The following is a 12,970-nucleotide window of genomic DNA, read 5'->3' on the forward strand; positions in this document are numbered from 1 at the left end:
AAAGTCATATTGATAAACTTATCTAATGGTGAAGGAACATACTAGCACAAGTCTTGCTCCATGGATCCATCCAAACATATGGGCTTATTTTATTTGGGAACTTCAAACACAAATATATATTTCAGGGACATTTGGACCACAGCTGCATTAAGAATTCACAGTGAATGAAGAAGTCCATACTAGAGGGAGTACAACATTAAGCAGTTCATAGACTTGCAGTAAGGTGAGATTTTAGGGGTTGCTGTCAAGTTTTAGACGGTAACATACAATGAAAAGTCATTGGAAGCTCAATTTCTAACTCTTTCTTGTGCATTGTCAGCTGGCTGGGAAAGCATTGGGCATCCACAGAAACCATGGAGAATACAATGGAGAGCTCTGTTCCTCACCCAAAAGCAGGATCTGCCTTATTCCTAGAAAATGCCTGTCCGATCTCCTCCCAGCTATTTCAGGTGGAAATCCCACATCCTTGTCCAGGACACTGTTCATTGACTTAAGCAAATTTCTTACTAGAAAGATCTTCCTAGCCTTTTATCTGATTTTCATTGGCTTTTCTTTCCTATTTTTCCATGCTGGACAAATCAATCTATTTGCTATTTTGCAATTCCCTTTTGGTTTTTGAAGATTGTTATTAGATCTCCCTCCAGACTTCTCCTTAAACAGCCCAGTTTCCAGCTGTCCCTCAGAGGCTGTGTCCTCTAGGGATTCTCGTTTGCTTTCTTTTGAGGTCTTTTCACTGCTCTGTGTTTTCCTTTGACTTTGTGGCTGAGAACTATACGGAACATTCCTGTTTAGTTTTTTTCTGTGGACTGCAGGAAAATTAATCAAGGTTTTAGACATAATTTAACAATGTGTTTCAGTGTATTTATTTTTTTACATTAGCATGATACTGTTCACTAGTGTTCACTTTGTGATCTACTGTAGGCTGCAGATACTCCTCCGAGGAACTTTTGTTTAAACTACAATCGCCCATCGTTAGTGGTTTGACACTGGCTGGACACCAGGTGCCCACAAAAATGGCTGTCACCCTCCTCCTCAGCCGGACATGGGAGAGGAAATATAACAAAAGGCTCGTGGGTTGAGATGAGAACCAGGGGATCACTCAGCAACTACCGCCATGGGAAAAAAGGACTTGACTTGGGGAAATTAACTTGTTACCATTCAAATAAGGAAAACACCTTACCCCCACCCCATCCTTCTTTTCGGGCTTAACTCCCGGTTTCTCTCTGTCGTCCCCCCCCCCAAGTGGTGCAGGAGGACCGGGAATGGGGGTTATTTCTGCCTCTCCTTCCTCCTCACACTGCCCGGCCCCGGCGCGGGGTCCCCCCCACGGGAGGCGGGTCCCCCCCACGGGAGGCGGCTCCCCACGGGCTGCTCCAGCGGGAGCCCTGCCCAGGGGCTGCAGTTCCTCACCCCCGGCCCCAGCCCCTCAGGCCCGGCCGGCCCCGGCGCGGCCCCCGCGGGGTCCCCGGCCCTGCCCGCAGCCCGGCCCCGGCCCGGGCTCCTCCCCGCGGGGCCACGGGCCCTGCCCGGAGCCGGCCCCGGCGCGGCCCCCGCGGGTCCCGGCCCCCTGCGGGCACCCCCTGTATATATATATATGTATGTATATATATATACACACCTTTGTACCTTCTGAAACTGCATCTCATTCTTTTAAGACTACTTTTTCCTTGTTTTTCAAGATACTTGTGAATGCTTAGCCCTTAACAGGCATGTAGCCTCTGTCAGTATGATATCATCTACAAACTCAAACACACATTATAATGAGTCGCCCACACCTCTCATGAAAATATAGAGCAGTACCAGACCTTGCTTTGGGATGTCGTTCAATTTTGACAGAGCAGTACTGAAAACTGCTTTCAGGAGGTAGTATTTCCAATAAAACTTGCATACATCTTACAATAGCTTCCTCTAGTGTTTTCCCAGATTGCTTGAGATCATTCCCTGAAGCAGTTGCAAAGCCTCACTCATGGCAAGGTGTGTGGTAACTGTTTCTGCTTCCCTACCATGAGCCCTGCCACCGTTTCACGACCCAGGGAATAAAGGCACTAAATGCAGGTAGCCAAACTTTTCCAAAGCTCAGTGTTGATACCAGCTAATGTACTGGTGGCCTCCAGCAAGAGCCAGGCAATCTTTAATTACTCAGAAAGCCCCTAGACAGGGAAATCGTGAAGGCTGATGTTGAAATCCTTCCAAATTACTAGTTTAAGTTTGTATCTGGCACCATGTGGGTGCTGTGGGCAGCCCACCACACAAACCTGCATGTATGCAGACCATTTGTATTGATGGCTATAACTAATTTTAGCTTGAAAAAACAAACAGCCTATCTGTGGTTTTATTCAAAAATTGTAGTGGAATTCAATTATGAATGCCTGCTCAGAGCCATTTAAATCAGAAGTTGCTGTTTTTGAGAGATATAAAAATGGATTTGAACATTAGGGCCTGTAAAAGGCAAAACCCAGTTTGTACTTGAAAGAATAACAAAACAAAAAATCCCAGGGAGGCTGGTGAGGAGGTAAAGTTAAAATCAGTCTTTAACAATCTGCTAACTGTTGTAATTGCTTATTACAGCTACAATAACTTCTTATAGCAATAATCATACTTGTATCATTTCTATTTTTGTACTGCAGTGGGACACCATACTGCAGCATGAGTGGAGGCTTCTTCAAATACCTGTGTCTCTATGTACTGATAACTGCGCTTTTTCGCTGAAAATTCTCTGCATTATTTCAGCCCAAAAGCTTTTTTTCCTAGTTTTATATGATTTATACACAATTTCTGGTTGCAAGGAAGAAAAAAAGAGTCCTTTTCTGCTGTGAAATGATTAGCCGCATTTTCAGAAGAGTCAAGCAGCCAGAAATCCCACTGAAGTCAACAGGCACTGCAGGTGCTGAACGCTTCAAGTCAAGCTGTTCCTTTTTTTGTTTTCATGTGCATAACCAAAATGACAACATTAAAGGCTAAAACTCTCCTCATAACTGGTCTCTAAGGAGGATTAGTCTGAAGGCTGGTTTTCCAACTGAATGAGATGATTGTGGTGCTTGACAATTGAATTTGACTCCCATGTACTGGCCGGCGCTGCGTGGGCTGCAAGGCGAGCCCTGCTCCCCGCACCGAGGGTGCACCTGCATGCTCCTCTCCTGAGCACTTGGGGCTGCAGCTTTCCTGAGGAAGGTGTTTTGGCCGATGCTTCTCCAAACCTGCAAGCCTGGGGTAGCTGCTGTCACCTTATGATTCAACTGCCCCTTTTACACCTCCACACCTATTTTCAGAGCAGGAACACTGAGATGGGAGAAAGATGCTGCCTGCCTGGTGGTAACAACTAATGACACGGGGGTGCAGTGGTGCTCGTGCAGTGTCATCAACCAGACCTGAATAACCTATTTCTTTGTGCTACTGCATAGCAGACACTGCTATAGCCACCTGGAGCATATGCATTCGCTCAGCCATTTGGTAGATCACTAAACTTAAACGTGGTCCTTGTGTGAGCCTACAGGAGCAGGGCAGGCATGTCAAGATGCAGCCTTCAGCTGGGCCCCTGTGCAGGTCTTCTTTGTCACTTACAGTACGATAGTGCCTCTAAGACCGATAGTGCCTCTAAGACCTTGCCTTGGCACTGCACGTATGAAGGGCTGACCACTGCCCTGGTGGACCTGCTGCTGGGTGGGCAAGACAAGCTGAGGGCAGCAGTAAAAAAAGCAGAGCTTGACTCAAGTGCAGTGTTTCTTGCTGGGTGTGTGAGCTGCAGGGTGACAAGATACAATGGGTGACCCCAGCCCATGTTGTGCTCACCCCTTCTCCTTGGTAACCTCCTCATGTTATGTTTAGGAGCTGGAGCGCAGGGAAATTGAGTGATTTATCTGATGTCACAAAGAAACCTATGGCAAAGCCAGGAACTGAGTTCAGCTCTCCTGGTCTCAAGCTATCTGTATCTCCAAACCTTTCCTCTGCTTTCAGTGTACTTGGACTTTCCCATGTGTCATCCCACATCATGGAACAAATGCTCTATGGTGAGTCATGCAGCTCTTATTTATGGCTGTCTGGCCATTTTGGTTTGAGAAAGGTTTGGCATAGGAGAGGTTAAAGGAGCCTAATGATCTTTTTGTTAGCTCAGTTCATTTGCTTCTGCAGTTGTTCTCACAGGAAATCAGGAGAAATACCCAATACACACCCCACACACAACACACACACACACACCTCCACCCATATTATTATTCAGAAATGTCTGGAGGTACAGGGCTATACAGCTAAAGCATATCACCAGGCACGTCAGGGACATATCTCACTGTTTGAAGGAGGTGTAGCCTCAATAGAAGCAACGGGTCTAGTCCATTTGCATTTTCCTCAAGTGTCCACTGTTAACAAGAAGCTTCACTGAAGTCAGTGGGAATTGTGAGTAAAAGCTGAGGGACAGACTGTTGTCTTCTTTACAGCGTGATTCATGCACAGAGCCAGCTTCTGCATCTCCAAATGGCCACGTCTGACCTCCCTCATCACACAGAGAACAGCACAATACATCTCTGACCTCAGAAGGGGTGAAGCCAGGTAGAGGAAAGAGCCACCCAGGGAAAAGCAGAAGCTATTTATATCAAATGAAGAAACACATGTGACGCCATATGAGGCAGCTTATATATAAGGCCTTTCAAGTCTTCCACTCCAGGGTACTTACATTTGTGAGTATGAATATGTTAAACATAAAGTGCTGTTTTATGTTCCCAATCTGAAAAATGACAGCCCTTCCATGATTATAAAATGTTATTGCCACTGAAAGGACTTCTTGTTTTGCAAGTTACTTCTGCAAAACAAACACATTAGAGAAATCTTTGGTTTGCTGTGTGGTAGGTGAGTCAATGTTATCATCAAAACTGAATAAACAATGCTTTATTTTTAGATATTGGAAATGTAGCACAATAAAACCAGAATTCTACAGACATGTTTTGGTTTATTCTCCTTTTGCAATATGATAGCTTTCACCTAATATATCTTTATAATTTCCTTATTTCTCTGTGGTCTAACATAAAAATCAGAAAAATTTAAGAATATTTCTAGTGGTTGGTTGTCCCTCAAAAGTTTGAACAATGGCTTTTGGCTTCCTTGTCATTTTGGGGTGATATTACTAGTTCTTATCTAGGTAAAGCTGTGAATACACATTTGTGGGTTCCAATTTGGCTTACAGGAGTGCAAATGATTAACAACTACCTCAGTAAAAGGATTTACGAAAGTATAACTGAGCAGGATATAGCTCAAGAGTTATCTAGTTTAAAAAAACTTCTGTATTTTGCCAGTAGGCCTCCAGGCTAGGGTGGCAACTACGCAGATATTTTTATTGCCACCTTTCTGTATTCCTCACATGACTGTCATGTGCCTTTTGCACCTTCAGAATGCTGCCAAAGAGTAATGTCAGCAGCCTTTAATCTTACCAATGCGTTAGGTGACTGCAGCACCACCTTCTTCCACACAAAGATAAAAATAATAGTTCCTTTCCCTTGGGTAATAATGTGTTTTTCTTGCCATATTTTACAATTCTAATGTCTTTTATCACTTTCTTTTGTTTCAGGAGCTGTGAATATGCATTGCCTATTTTCCATCTTCTATTGTAGCACCCAAGTGTCAAAGCCTGCCATATGAAGTGGGTGAATTCAACCCCCTTCAAAAAGTGCAAAAAAAGCAGGTTAGAACAGAATCCTGGAATCCATGAGGAATGAATGGAGATGTCTGGGACACTGGGAAAGTAGAGATAAAGGAAAGAAAAAGAGTGAGGAGGAAATACTACAGTTATGTCCTGTGTTTAGGATTGATATTTACCATCAGTTATTACACTAAATAGCATATTTGAGCCCTTGTGCTGGTAAAAATTCTCTCTCAGCTAATGTAATGAAGCAGCTTTTAGGAGGTGCTGATTTTAGGTGGCATCTACTTTCATATTGGGTCTTGTATGATGGCTGGAATAAGTACATACTGGTTAAATATACAAGCAGTGTATATGTCTAGTTTATAGTGTCTGTTGTGTTTTGGAAGAAAAGATTTTATTGTATCTACCATGTAGAAAAATCTTTTGCTTAACCATATAATTCTGTAGTCATGGTGTTTAAGTACATCTAAATACCAGCAAAAGAAAGAAAATACAGTTTAAAACAGAACAGATTGTTTTATACTGCCTGCTCCGTGCTAGAGCTAAAGAAAACACTCTGCAGTAAAAGCAACTACAGGTTTCTATTCTCTTCTGCCAAATTCAAGTGGTGCTTCATCCTGCATCTGGAAAACATAGCAGTTACAAGGACAGTGAAAGTATGGGACTGAAGAATGAAGAGGAAACCTTGAAAAGCACCAGTATTAATATTTCTCAGGACACCAGATACCAAGAACAGAGCTGGGCAGAACATATCTGAACCTACCTGAACATGGCATAATCCGTTACCTGAGCAGGCTTAACTACGGCTGCTGTTGAGCCTGGTGGTTGTGGGCAGCTTTTAGAAACCTACTCCAGAATACACAGAAAAATAATACAGAGAGGGAATCCAATTTCTTGGGTATTTCCAGAAGCCTCTGGTTTAACTTTTTTCTGTTCTTGTGAACAGAAACTTTTTTCTGTTCTTGCGAACAGATTCATATTTTTTATTAATATCATCTGAAATACCTGTAAATGATATCTTCATATATCTCCCATATAAAACACCTCCAAAGGTAACAATTTTTAAGCAAATCATACACAGCCTGTGATTCATAAAATGTTATCATGCCACAGAAATGGTTGCTTTTTGGTCACGTTACAAAATAGGTTTATTTCTTCTTGATATTTACACAGCTAGTGAGTACAGTCAGATCATACTGGGGAAATGTGGCCAGTCCAACCAAGCCTATCTGCACGGAACAGCAACATGGCATAGACTAGGGCCTTTACCTGCTGCCTTTTTTTTTTTTTTTTAACTTGCCTTTTAGAGGACATAAGCATTGCTCACCTGAACCGTCAACAAAATACACTTCAGATGGTAAAATTCTAGTATCATAGTGATCCTTGAACATAAAAGGTACAAAGCAAATGCCACTTCATCCATACATCAGCCATGCTGTGATCCATATAGCTAATCCCACAGAATGCCATATTTCAGACAGAGCCTTAACCGTAAATGGATGTGCAAGGTTACACGACAGGAATGCAAACACCCTGCTAAGTCTTAAAGCCGGGGTATTTCTCAGGTGGTAGGACTGCAATTTAAAACTCTTATTTCTTCATTCTGATAACGACCTTGCTGGTCTGCACATGATGGATGATTCTGAGATATGTACCACTGAGACACATGGGAAGAATGAACTCCTCTGCCCCTTCAAAAAACATGTAGTCAAAAGAGTTTTAGTACAGTATTAGTTCTCTAATATATACAGTGTGAAGAGTTCATTTCAGGAAGCTTTAAAAAGCACATTATACATAAGATTCATTGCTGGAAACTTGCTAAGAGGTTTTGGTGGTGCAGGCAGAAGATATAGTTACAAAATGTAAATAAAATATACTTCGTAAAACAGCAAAGGAACTCTCTGAATGAAATTCCTCTGGTGTAGCAACCCATTCAAGGTTTATGACCACTCAAGTTCCACCTAAGCCCCCAGCAGAGAATTTCAGTCTTTGAGATTTCATCTAGATTTCGGTGACATGCAAAAACCTGTCCTGGAATCTGGAGACCAGAAGAATGAAAAAAGACACTTCAAGTGCATGGAATAGCTTTTAAAAATACCTTTTTCATCTACTCCCCTCGGCTAGCTTGACGGAACAGTTTAAAACTGTTTATTTAGTTAACATGCTTAGTTGCTACTGCCTGGCCATGCACTGCTAGGTTTTTTTTGCTGAGAAATTAAGCGTTTTGAACTGGAGAAACCAATGAAAAAAGCCTTGAGCCTTTGCCCTGCCCAGCCCCTTTTCAGGAGTTCACCTATTTGCTTATGTCACATTTGTTTGTTCTGCAGTAATTTCAGTGCTGAGATAGTCCCTTTAGCAAGCTACTTGTATATTTTGCCACTATCAGAAGTAGTACGTAGCCAAGTTCTCTTGGGGAAAGGCAGAGCACAGACCGTTTTTTAATTCCATTACCAATTTCGTAGGTAAAATAAAATAAATGTAAAAAAGCGCCTTGCTTAATTGCAGATTTTTTCTTTTCCTGGACCTTATTAACACTTTGGCATCTACTCTGCTGCTAAAAAATAATAATTGTAAATGCCTAGTGATCCAAGCCCTTAGTCTTAAGAGACTAACTTGCCCTTGGCTTTTATGAGACAAGTTGGAAAGAAGTAGAACCTGAATAAGCAACTCCAGATTTTATTTACCATCTTGTCTTATTCTTTCACTTCTTCAAAATGCCATGAAGTAAAATTACAAACAAAGAATGAAATTCTCACTCAGGGGTAAAGACTGCTTCTCCTAGCCTCCAGGACCAGACACTTTAGGCACCAGGGATGGACCGCAAAGGTCCCAAACCTACTCTGGCCCTGGGCTGGCAGTGGCCAGAGGTATTGCCACCACACAGGGGGTCTCACTTCCCTCTTCTCTTCTCCCTCCTACCCCAAAAACTGCTGTGCGAGATACTTCCCCAGAGGGTGGTGAAACCCCTGAACAGCTTCCTCAAAACCTGCTCATAAAGTTGGCCCACACACATCGCAACCAAGCCACTTCCATGGGGTCCTCCACAGTGGCCAGATTTATTTGGTCATATGGGTGTTGTATAGACTATTAATAGCCAGGATGAACATAATACAGAGAAAATAGAGCTTGGGGTATTGCCCTGAATATAAAGGTTAGTAAATGTTAAGGCTCCAGTAGTACTTGAATTCAACACGCAGACATTCTTCACCATATTACATATACTTCTTCATGTCCTATCACTACAGCATGTATTTCTCTTCCCTTTCTCATGAGTGAATAAAACCAGAGTGAGCAGTCTCCCAGGAGGAAAACCCCAGGAAAATAAATACCACTTAAGAGACTCCTATGAAGAATCAAGCCATTTCAGGAATGAGATGTCAAAGGCTGCATCTAGGCAGCTTAGTGGCTGCCTTGGGAACAGTCCTGGCTTGCCTGGTGGCATGCCTAGGCACATGGTCACGGCCAGGCACATGGGCTGAGCTGGAAGCTGGTAAATGAGAGCTGAAAGGTGGTCAAGATAAAAAGCAGATTCACAAACTGCTTCTGAGCCACAACTTACACTGAGATTAATGAGAGTTCATTTCAGGGCAAAGACAAACAAGCTGGCTGAAAAAAACAGGAATGTGAGCTGCTTCTGTCCAGGGACGGATGGGTTTCATCTTGACATCTAGCCGTCCAAAAGTCAGAGGTCTATCCAGAAATAATTGTCTTCAATCCCGGCACAGGGAACAGTCAATACACACTTCCAGAGGGTGCTTCTTCCCATCCCATCCTGTGCCACCCAAGATGTGTGTTACCCTGGTGCAGTGCTTCTTTCCCTCTGTTGTCTTTGAGGAAGGGGGGACAACTAGGTCTCTGGCCCACTCTCTGTCCAGTCTTCATTCACTTGTGCTTCATTGTGGGCAAGGCTGATGTGACTAGGATGTATGTTATGGCACTACTGTGGTCTAAGGACTATGCTGAACTGTCCTTTCAGAGATATCCTACAGCTTGAATGCTAGGTATATTAATATGTTGATCCTGCAGTGAGCTGGAGTTTGGCAGGGGCTGAAAAGAGCATATTCAGTGTACAGCTTTTAAATTGCACCAGAGCTTCCAGAGTTCATCTGCAAACTTACTGCAATACACATGCACAGAAAAAATAATCTGACTCTGTGCTCAACAGATGTACCTCAATGGTAGGGCTGATTTTGCAAAAGGAATTACAAAGCCCAATTTAAAGATCAATTTGTTTGTTTTGGGATATAGTTTAAAAAGGAAACGGCTTTCAAGTCTGTGAGTACTGTTTTTAGTAGAGATCTTATGGATACGACTTGCATGAAAACAGGCTCTGCTGAGCTTCTCTTTCAGAAATGTTGGCTTTATGCTTCTTTTACTAAAGGTCAGGAGTTACCTCAGCACCTCAGATAATGTTAATGAAGGTGTTAGAGTTACTCTGATGTAAATTTTGCATAGAAACAGCCTAAAAAGGGAACAGGGATTTGCAAGATGCCCCAGGACCACATCAAGCATGGTTCCATAGGCAGATGCTATTGCTGTCACACTGGTTTGTAGTGCCACCGCACCTTCTTAAAAAATGTAGGTACAACCTGCTCCCAGAATACAGTGGTCGGGGCACTCAAGGCAAAATGGAGCTAGAGTAGCTGGAGGCTGTCTGAAGACCATGCAAGTCATGGAGGTGGGATGCATTTGATCTAGCATTAGCTGTCTAAGAGCTGCAGGTCTGCTTTAAGCTAGTGGTCTAGCCTGCTCTATAATTGGTATAAAGAGGGAGGCCTCTCTAGAGTTAAGCCAGCTTAGACATTTGGGTTGGGATGGGATGAACCCCATCACATATGCCTGGGCTACCTGTTTGGGTGAGGTGCCTAACTTCTAGAGGCTGACAGAAATCTTCCCACCAAGACAAAAGAGAATTGATTCTGGGCCAGAGACTTAGAGGTTTTACCTGCAACTCAAAAGTGACGGTGAGTATAATTGTTGACACAAATGGCCATTGGGATATGAACACTGTCAGGGCAGCTTCCAGATGGAAAAAGCACAGTTTTCTTTCTTTGAAAAAGAGTGTAACTCCAGATGAAGGGTTAAAAGTCTAACTCTTGCGGAGAGAAGGATAGTGGATTTTTCAAGAGGCTTAAGGACATGGAAAGGGCAGATTACCCTGTTGTCACCTTTTGCCCACTCCCTTTACCAACTGCTGACATGAAGTAGAATTTGTCTGAAGATGAGGATTAATGTAATGGCTGCTTTTATTCCCGAGTACTTTTTCTGATGAAATTTGATCACTCTTCTCCACATTCCTATTCCTCACCTGCTCTGGGAGGCAAACAAAATTCTTTGAAAACAAAAGCAATCCAGGCCCAAAAAGCTCAGACCATATCTCACTTGAACTCCTACCCATATTTCTCTTTTTAAATAGTTAATTCCATTACAGTCTGGTTTTGGTTACTGTGAAAACCAACTTTCTCCTAATTTTTTTCATACTGTTTTTGTAAGTATCTTCATTGCTTTATTCATTTACAGATACAGACTGCTCAAGACAATATGGATAAGATGTAAAATGTCTTTTGTTCTGGAGCAATAAAGATGTGGCAAAATCAAAATTTTACTGTACTGTAGCATCTTTGGAGGATTAATGTCATGATGCTATTGAGGACATTGCTGAAATCCTTATCAAGAATGGATAGGCTGACCTGAGGCCTGGGTCTCAGTTGTCCAGGTCTGGTCAGAGTAGGGTGGTGGAAGTGTCTTTCAACATAGTCACCCAGGTGTTCTTTGTACAGGAACTGAACATCCAGGCAGGGTGGCTTGTGCATACCTTAGATTCACCTTGCTGTAAGTCAGATTGCCATCACAAGGTCACACTCAGCTGGAAAGTGTTCCTGCATCCTCCAGTTTAGACTCAGCCAACAATAATTAATAGGTCAAATCTTTTCCTGGGCTACAGGCTCTCAGTCTTATATGCACCTTGGAAAACACTGAGGACTGCTCCTAAAAGTATATTAGGACTGTATATTACAGAAGACATCCATGGTTCCCACACAGGCTTCTATCTAACTCTGTATTTCAGTTTCTGTTTGCAGAAGCTTTTTTGTTGGTCTTTGCTTAAAGGTGATTTTGGAAAATATCAGTTACCTCAAAGGCGCCATTGAGGCCCAAAACTGTGATGTAAACATCAAATAAAGATGAAGGAATAAATTTTCCTTAATAATTTAGTCAGAAGGCCCTCACTGGAGTGACTAGAGTCAGTGGCTTTGACAAGAATGAACATATATTGGAAGTGTGTTGCTGGGCAAGTTCTGGAATGAGGAATCCACATTTACTGAGCATTTTCACAAGCCGAAGAGTTTTATATGTGAGGACCGTAATGTCTTGCTTGTAGTTGTTTCTTTCTCCATCCATTTTATTTAGGAATTGAAAGAAAACTAAGATGTATGGAGTGACACTCCATAAAAATATCTGTGTCAAAAGCAGATAAAACTCACTCCAGTAAATGCTGAAAAGCCTGTTAATACCTAAATTAAAACACATATCAAATTCACTCCCTTTAGGTGCATAAATACCTACAAATTTGTTAATCAAGTGAAAACATATATTTTCCTAACTGTTACAATATAATAATATTTTTTTTCCAGAAACCTAAAAATACAAGAAGAATACTTAGGAACAGAATTAATATTAAGATTCAGTGCTATCTCAGTTAGCAAGTCAGTTAACAAGATCAAGTCCAGAAGACCTTATGCTTCTTTTACTCAACTCCTGCTGAGCTGAGTATGACTTTTGTTGTTTAGAGATCAAGAACAGTAACCATCCTGTTAGTTTACTAGAGGTGTATGAAGGGCATTAGATGGAAATATAATCTGATAGGAAAATCAGAGAAGCAATAGGATGGAAACAACTGCCACCCCATTATACAGAATAGTAGCCTGCTATGCAAATGAGACCAGCAGATAGGAGGAAGTTTCAGTGCTGTCCAAACATTTATTTTTACAGTGCTATAATAATGAGCCAGTACAAGAATGACTGTGGTTGAAAACTGAGTTAACATGAAGCACTAAGTCAGGCCAGGAATGCACCAAAGTACATCCCTGGAGCCTGTTCACAGCAGCAGCTGCTCAGTGTGTGCTGGAGAATTCCCAGCTTTATCCATGATTACAGTTAGGGATCGAAGGATCCTCTTTAACTCACATTTGTATCGCTCTGCTTTTAGTGCCTGGCAGCAACATCAGAAACACCTGAACCCCCCATTACATGAGAGTGTGAAATGCAAGGCACATATGGGGTCTGGTGGCAAAAGGAATAGAGCCAGTGCTTGCATTTAGTGATGGACTCAGTTTTCTTCCT

The sequence above is a fragment of the Falco rusticolus genome, chromosome 2, assembly GCF_015220075.1.
Source record: "Falco rusticolus isolate bFalRus1 chromosome 2, bFalRus1.pri, whole genome shotgun sequence".
Taxonomy (NCBI): domain Eukaryota; kingdom Metazoa; phylum Chordata; class Aves; order Falconiformes; family Falconidae; genus Falco; species Falco rusticolus.